Genomic DNA, 9,584 nt, shown 5'->3' on the forward strand with positions numbered 1-9,584 from the left:
AAAATAATTTTTATTGCAGAGGTAATTCGGGTCACTTCACACACATTTCAGTCAGATCTTAGGGTCGTAATCCACGTCCGTATCTCCACCCACTATGTACACTGCCTTACAACTCACATCCCGGAGGCTGGGCGGCGTATAGACACGTATCATGGTGTTCAACCATTAGTCACAGGTGCCATAGTGATTCAACCCCCTCCGCTTTTGTGTGAGTTGCTCCCACTGCATCCCCTCCTCCCGCGGTGGTGTAGTAGTTCCCTTCGCAGTAACGATTCATTTTAACTGTTTTCTCCCATTTCCCTCCCCGTGTCCCTGGTGTCTGTGCCAACGTGTCATGTTCGTGATCGCAGTCGAGTTGGAATAAGTAGGATCTTGGAAACCGTGCTTAGGTGTGTGTGTCCGGTGTTTGTGCGGCGTCCGCCCTTGTCTCTCCTGAGGGCTCCCCATGTAGCATTTCGTCGTCATCTTCTCTTGTGTCTGCACTGTCCCTCAGCTCTTGGACTAGGGTCTCCCATGCTAGCGATGTCTGTACTCACTGCATGACTGCACTCGCAGGCACAGCTGTGTAATTGTGTATAAAGCATAAGTAAACTCTATAACTGTGCAAGGTGTGCGCCTGTACTCACTTCATAACTACACTCGCAGGCAAAACTGTGTATAAAGCCTAAGTAAACTGTGTAACAGTGCAAGGTGTGCGCCAGTACTCACTACATAACTATACTCGCAGGCACAGCAATGTAACCATGTATAAAGCGTAAGTAAACTGTGTAACTGTAGAAGGTGTTCGCCTGTACTCACTGCATAACTATACTCTCAAGCATAGCTGTGTAACCGTTATAAAGCGTAAGTAAACTGTGTTAACAGTGCAAGGTGTGCGCCTGTACTCACTGCATAACTACACTCGCAGGCACAGCTGTGTAACCGGACATAAAGAGTAATTAAACTATGTAAAGTATGCAGAGTATGTCGACACTAACTAACTATACCTAAACAATGTTACTATTCAAACCACTCTACCTGTACCTACACCACGCCTTGTACCACCCAGTGGCCGACACACCTGGCACATGCATATATAAACTAGTCCCTTTTCATAAAGCACCCCACTTTTGTTACCGATTGTGTTACTATACCACCTCTGCAACTGTACCAACTGTGTGATTCTACAAACTATGTACCTATACTGTGCACTCAAGTGTGTTCATACTGGGTAGTGCTACAGCATACCTATACAAATTACACTGTGTAACTATACAAGTTTTGCAACTATACAAACAGGACACTTCATTAACTGTCTTTCTATACCACCTGTAACTGAACACCACAAACTATTCACTTGTAGCAACAATGCAGAAATGCATTCATATACCATCCAGATATTGACTTTGAGATCCACTTTTGTTTGGCTGAAAAAAGGAGCTTTGAACTTCAAGTTCTGTTTTAACAGTTAATGGCAGAATATTTTTTTTAATCAACCTTTCTAAATGTATGTATTCTAAACTGAAATTTGCCTGCTGTGGTTAACTATGAATGCGACATATACCAGAACTCTCATCACCTGCCCTGGTGCCATGTTGTTCTCTTGAGCATGGTGGATGCCATGTTATGCCATGTGCTGTGTGCATTGCTAACCCTATCTGGTGAATTTCAGTTGTTTGTCGAATTTAAGCCAGAAACATATTATCTTTAGTTTTTCTCCAGTGAATTTTCTTTTTTTAAGATGTATCTGAATTTCAACCCCAGAGGCCATGTGCAGCTGGGCTTGCAGCCTGGCATCCCTCCCAACCATTCAATGCACAACCTTTGGTTGCATGGCTAGGCCCTGTACACGCCTTATCCAAGCAGCACAACCTGCATTGCCCGTGTCGCCCCTTGTACCCATTCTTCTCTGTGTACAGCCTTCGGTCGGGCCCCGTACCCTGCCACCTTCGACTGTATACTGCTGGGTTGGTTGCAAGGCCTGCCAGGCCTTGCACCGGGCTTAATTTCTCAGCTCCCAAATTTCATCCAGATTAATTTAACACTGATAAAGTTTGTAGAGAATGAAACTCCCTTTTATCTTTGCCCCCACCAAGACAGATATGCTCAAAACTTCAAATCTTGAAAAAACCAACAGTTAACTAAAACCTCTACATGCCTGCAAAATTGTGTGTGGATTGATCAACCAGTGCCAAATGTATTAGCAGTTAAGGACTTCTTTAACCCACTCTTAAAATCTTACCCCCCACAATCGGCCTGCTTGAAAGTGACAAAACCAGGAGTAAGATAAACATGATATGTATTGGCCAAATTTCTTTCAAATCCATCAGGCGGTGCCTAAGTTATTAGTAAGTGAAAAATGTTTTTACCCCCTCTTTATCTCAAAGAAAACAGTTCTTCAATCACACCGAATCATAATGATGGGTCCTTCTAGTATTGCTTCAATTTTCTCTTCTGTATTGGTGTTGTGGAATAATACCCACATGTTATGAAGGAAATTGACCTACGGAATGGTTGTACTATTTTCTAGCCCTGAGGAAGTCAAGACGATACTACGCCTGAGGAAACGTGTCGGCTAAAGTTGGTTAGATCAATCTGATTGAAGACTTCACTTTTAAAGAATGGAATAAAGATGAGCACATTGAAGAATTGCTAATTACTAGAAGGACTCCTTATTGTACTTCAGTGAATTTACAAGAACTGTTGTATCCCATTTGGGAATTGTCCTGAGCTCGGAGAGGACATATGTGGCTGATCTCTAATCTTGTTTAAGCACCTAAATAAAAATTTACGAACTGGTCTTTAAATTCTTTGGGATAAAGAGTGATTCGACATAACTCTGGCGATCCCTCTTTAAATCCCACTCTCCGATTGGATCTGCACAAAACTAGAAATACCTGCACTGGGTGTAATTTGCCAACTGCCCACCACATGTGATGTAGATTCATCAAACAATGCTACAGTTATAAGCAAATGAAAATGTTATTGCCCACCCACGTGATGGACTGGCACAAAAATTGACATACCAGTCAAAGCCAACCCTTCCAGGCTTCCGCTACATGCTGTGCAGATTCGTCACACAGTACCAGTCATATTAGAAAACGAACACTTTTTGCACCCCCGTTTTTAACTCTGCCCACCTTGGAGGATCTGCACAAACTTAAAATACTAAAAGAAGGTTAAATGTGGTATATCCCCATCAGACGTTATGCATATCCCTAAAACAACGTGAAAGTTATTGGTACATCAAACATATTTTTAACGTAATATACCTGCACTGGGTATTACTTCCTAACTACCTGCCACACTTGCCATAGATGTATCAAGCAGCTTTAATGATGCCTACCCTCGTACCACATCTTACCCATACCCCCTATTTTGGAATGGCACAAAACTTATAATACGAATAGAAAACTGATCCTTCCTAACATCTGACAAATGTTATGCCAGTTCATCACACATTTGCAAACTTGTTAGCACTGAACACTTTTTGCCTCTCTCCTTTTTAATTGCCCCTCCCATTGATATTCACAAATTTGAAAATACCAATAGTAATCAATTGCAAATCCCTTCTAAAAGGATGCCACACCAAGTGCTGAGTGTAAAACCCCAAAGGCAATGGAAAGGTGGAGTCGGGTATTGAAGGAGGTCATTCTTTTGGCATTAAGTGAAAGATCGGATTGGAAGTTTGCAAACCAGAAGTTGTTTTGGATATATTGGAGGACTCCTCATGGCCCAATAGAAGAGACGCTGTACAAGTCGGCGAGAGTGTGTGAATGGTACTCAAAACTAAGGTAAAGAGGCGTGTTGAAAAAATGTTGTCTAGGTAAAAAACATTGATATGTCTAGAAACATGCGCAAATTTACTTTTGAAGATCGAGATCTGGTACTAGAGAAAAACCTAGTTGCGTAAGGAAGGTGTTGTCTAGGTTTTCCATCCATTGTGTGTTTTTCAGGTTGTCTAATGGAAATGTATAGGACAAATCTATGGTGGTTCCAGTACAACTTGTGTTGCTAGACAAGTATGGAAATTCATGTGATAGCTAAATAAATGTTGAATCCCTAAGAAACGACAAATAAGAACATCTGGCAAGAGAATCATTAAAATATCAAAAATAATTCTGTGGTGGAGGCCTCATTATTAAATGAATTGTATATTATTCCATATTGGCTCCGAGCAATGCAAACCATTGGATTGTGCTTTAATGTTCTTTTTAATTGTAATTCGCAGGAAAGTGACGTGCACCGATTTTGCTGCCTGGTGTCCCTCTCTTACATTGCTATATGTCTTTTGAGTATACATCCCTCATTGTTTTATTCACCGTGTGCGGAATCCTTACATTAGAGCTTTCCCAGAATACCCTAAAGGTTTAATACACAGAGAGCACATGACATGAGCAAATAGAGGGACCTTGAAGATTTGAATGCAGCCTCCTTGAAAACCAACACACAAATCCATGTCATACATGCAATTTACAAGGAAAAATGTAACTTAAAAGACAATTAACAGAAAATATACAGGCATTTCAACCTAAAGTCATAAAACATTTAAAATATTTAAAACAGAGAGGTATTTTCAGGGGGATACCAGATATACATATAACTTAAACAGATAACACCCATGCCTAATATACAGTGACTAAGATCACAGAGATGTATTGTACAGCTAGACAAGACTACACAGACGAGAGCAGGGAGACACTACAATAAGACGTATGGGACAGCGATGTATTCTACGGGATGATGATTCCATAGACTTAGCACTTACATTGGAGATTCAATACATATATACACAGGGGACAGAAAGACATTGTACAGAAATGGGACTACAAATACTTATCACAGATACAAATAAGGTGTCTCCATCTATGCTGACATATATAAATAACACCATAGACTGAAATCAGATATATATCTAGGTGAGAAGATGTGTATTTTCCAGAGGGCAGTTACCATAGAGACATACGGGCACATGCATCAACCTATTTAGGAAGTGCAAACGGTGCGAATCGGTAAATTCGGCCGTTTGCGCTTCCTAAATACATTTTTGGGATGCATTAAACTATTTGTCAAAATTCGCTTTTTTTGCATTTCTTAAAAATGCAATTGCATTTAAGGAATCGCATTTGTGCAATTCCTTAAATGCAATGCATCCATTTTTTTAAAAATGTGAATTTTGAAATAGGAAGTGCAAATTAACACGAGGTTGACCCTCGTGTTAATTTGCGAAAATCTTTAAAAAAGCACAAAAATGCATTTTTGAAAGTGTCATGTTACACACACACACATGTCCTTAGGACATGTGTGTGTGAAACATGCACTTTAAAATACATTTCAGGGGTGCAGGGGGGGGGGGGTCCTTTGGACCCCCCTCTGCACCCTTGCAATGCATCATCAAAATTGCATTAGCAAAATAAAAATTAGCAAAAAGGCATTGATTCCTATGGGCCTCTAGGCCCATAGGAATCAATGTAATGCCATTCCTTAATTGCGATTCGCAATTAAGGAATCGCAATTTCCGAAAATTAAGAAATCCTAAAAACTTTTAGGATTTCTTGATGCATAGGATTTTGCATTTCCTAAATTGCGATTCCTTAATTTTCGCAATTTAGGAAGTGCAAAATCCTACAATGATGCATGTGGGGGAGAGTGCATAGAAAGGTGATGCCAGAGGCTCCATACATAAAGACTTAGGGCCATATGTATCAAAAAAGAGTTTTGCGATTCTCAAATTGCGATTGTTAGCAAATCGCAATTAGAGAATCACAAAATGCAATGTATTTAGGATTTGCTAAAAATTTTGCGAATCCTAAATATTCCTTATTTGCGAATCACAAATTGAGATTTGCAATTAAGGAATACCTTCCCATTCATTCCTAAGGGCTAGGAGGCCCATAGGAATGAATGGGAAGACCTTCTCAATTTGCGATTACCAAATAGAAAATCGCAAATTGAGAATGCAATTTCAAGGTTGCAAGGATGCTTAGAGGACACCCTGTTGCACCCCTGAAATATGCATGTGTGCACATTTTGCGCACATACATGACCTAAGGGCATGTATTTGCGACATATGGCACTTTAAAAAAATCAAAAAGTGCTTTTTTAAAGAAAATCGCAAATACCACCAACTTGAAGTTGGTGGCAATTTGCAATTCCTTAAGGCCAAATAGCAAATTTCTGGTGCTTCCAGAACTGCATTTAAGGAATCGCAATTTGCAATTCCTTAATTGCATTCGCAAAATAGAGAATCGCAAATTTTGCAATTATCTATTTTGCAATGGACTTTTGGGATGATACATCCCAAAAGGCTTTTTCCAATTCGCAAACTGGCTGATTCTGAAAATCTGCCCATCTGCAAACGGGAAAAAGGCTTGATACATATGGCCCTTAGACAATGGAGGTGTATTGTACAGAGTCAAGATGTAACGTGTACACAGAAAATACAAGCGACAAAATGCACAGAGACCTAGTTGACAGCGATATATGTTATGGAGATGAGGCTGGACCCCTAGTAAGACTCTACCAGTGAAATGAGCAACATCAGTACATAGAGACCAAAGGCAAAGAGATGTATTGTCCAGAGTTGAGACCTTAGAGGTGTAACACCTTCCCAGACTATTCCAGTAAAGCAGGCTACTTGACTAAATAGAGACCACAGCAGGGTCGGATTGGTAAGGCGGGCACTCGAGCAATGGCCGAGGGCCCGGTATCAAAGTTCCAGCTGTGGGCTGCTTTTTTTGGCAGCCTGGGGGCCGATTTGGGCTGTGTCTGGTGTGTTCAGATGAGGCCAGCGGCCCAGTGGGGCTCTGAGTGGCCTTTCTGGAGGCAGACTGGCATCCATTACCTCCATTTTATAAACAGGCAGAGGTGTCACTCCTTTTCTCTCGCTGGGCCGGCCAATTAATGTGTGCATACTGAGCGGGGGCAGGGGGCCTGAGCAGAAGTGTCCTGACTTGTTTTCAGGTGTATATAAAACTTCGCTGAAGCAGTGTTTTGCGGGAAGGCAATATGCAAATGTGGGCCAACTTTTTTTTTGCAAGCCCGTGCCGATTTCTAAACCCAATCCAACCCTTGACCACGGAGAGGTACATTGTATGGACGGAGACCTTGGACACATAACACAGTAAAATGGGCTACGTCAGTACTTTGAGATGATGATGAATGAGGTGTAGGCAGTGAACGAAGACCACAGAGACTTACAACTTACTCAGGATATACCCTTGAATTGAGCTTCACCCGTACATTGAGATCAAGTACAAAGAGATGTATTCTACAGCGAGAAGACAGCAGAGATGTAAACTTACTCACATCATCACGCTGAAATGGCCTACATCAGTACATTGGGACCAAGCTCAAATGGAGGTGTTGTACAGAGAGGAGACTTAGGGGCATATGTAGGTAATTTCCATTTTGCGATTCCCGAATAGCGATTTTTAAGGAATCTCTATTTGAGAATAGCAAAATGGAATGTAGGTAAAAATTCGCAGTTTTTTTGCAAATCTCTAACATTCCTTAATTGCGATTAGCAAATTGTGAATCACAATTAAGTAATGAGTGTCCCATTCATTCCTCTGGGCTAAGAGGCCTATAGAAATGAATGGAGATACATTCTCAAATTGCGATTTTCTATGAGAAAATCGCAATTTGAGAATCGCAATTCCAAGGGTGCCAGGGTGTCCAAAGGACAAGAGGGCATGTCTGTGCGCCACATGGCACTTTGAATTTTTTTTTAAAATGCATTTTGAAAGGAAATCGCAAAATACCAGCTACTTGGAGTAGGTGGAATTTTGCGATTCCTTAAGCCAAAATCGCATTTTAAAATTCACTCCTACATAGCATTTAAGGAATCGCAAAATTGCAATTCCTTAAATGCTTGAGCAAAATAAGGAATCACAATTTTTGCGATTCCTTATTTTGCTAATGTGCACCTACATACCAAAACGCCGTTTGCGGTTCGCAAACGCCAACCTACATATGCCCCATAGAGACTTGACAACTACCCAGACCATGGTGAAATGGGCCACATCAGTACTTTGGGACCAAGTTGAAAGAGGTGTGTGTAAGAAATGGGGTTACCAAATCTCCAGGGGGGGTAGCACGGAACCAAGCGGGCAGGCCAAACTTTGGAGGACATGTGAAGCACTCACACAGTACCCACAGACGACACACCAGGCACACCACAAAAGAGGCAGGACACCAGTTTGAGTTGGAAAATTAAGTAGTTTAGTATCTCTCCAACCTGCAAGGCAAAAAATGCAAAACAGTGGTAATCACAACAGGGCGCCAATTGGCGCCAGAGCCAAGTGTATCAAGGAGGATTATTTACAAGGGGGACAATGGGAAAGAGGTTCAGTCCGTAAGTCCATGGCTGGAATGAAAAGAATGTGATTGAATTGACATTAAACCTGGGGACAATACGACGGGGCCAACTCAGGCTCTCATCCTTAGTAGTAGGCTATAATTTGCAAAATACAACATTAGCATAAGTACACACTGTGCACTATAACTCCAACCCGACCCCTGTAAGGGAAAAACTTCATAGCACCACAGCACATGATCACAGACAGGAGCACCTGTAATAAAGCAGCATGGCTTGCTCTTTAACATAGGATATAACCAGGGGCCTGGAATGACACGTCAGGCCAGCATAGGGGCAGGACACCTGTACTAAAAGGGCACATCAGGGTTTTACTCCACCCTCAACCTGCGGGCATAAAACATCAGGCGGAGCTTGTGATGCTTGAACTCTTCCAGGGGCATCAATAAAAATAGCAACCGGCAACACCACATTAGGCCAGGAAGATAACCATTTCATCAGGTAAGTAGGCACCTTGCATTCAATAAAACCTTAGGTATACACACTAGGCATCAAAGGTAACCTGGGGAACATGACTCCTTAGCCCCCAACCTGCAACACAAACATCAGGCAGTGCATTGTCATCATTAACATATGAACCAGGCCTGTATCACATTTTCCATGGGCACCATCCGGCCCCTACATTAGGTGCAAAACCAGGGGGGGGCATAGGCATCCCCACCCTGCACTAGGAGTACCTACAGGCCTCTAATGGACTCCCTAGGGCACTCCACACTGGCATGAAGGGCAAGATCCACAGTACCTAATAGGCGCCCTTAATGCCCCACCATCGCAGTTCCACCTTCGGAGTCCCTGTATCCTGGGACTCTACTTTCAAGAATTAAGGGCCCACAGAGTTCCGGTCAGTCGGGGGGGGGGCGAGCACCGACCCTGTGCCCCTTTGCCCTTTCCACCCTCCCCACAGTCTAACGTCGCCCACACTCACCGGGCTTCGGCTGTTTTGGCAGGTTTCTCCTTGGAGGTGGGGGCAAGCAGCTTCTCAAGCCCCAGCGCTTGGAGGCTCAATGCTTCTTGCAGTCCCAGGCAGTATAGCGCTTGACAGGGGCACAACAGGCAGAAACTCTCCCGGCCCGCAGCTCCTTGAGGGCACAATCTTCCTCACACAGCGCTGTAGGATCATGCAACACAGTGCTTAGCAGGTACATCGCTCCCAGATTATAGCGCTTAGTAGGCAATCAGCAGGGCAGTCTTGGTCACAGCGCTCTGGGGACACAAGCAGTCTCCTTCA

This window comes from Lissotriton helveticus, chromosome 12 (assembly GCF_964261635.1).
Source record: "Lissotriton helveticus chromosome 12, aLisHel1.1, whole genome shotgun sequence".
Lineage (NCBI taxonomy): Eukaryota > Metazoa > Chordata > Amphibia > Caudata > Salamandridae > Lissotriton > Lissotriton helveticus.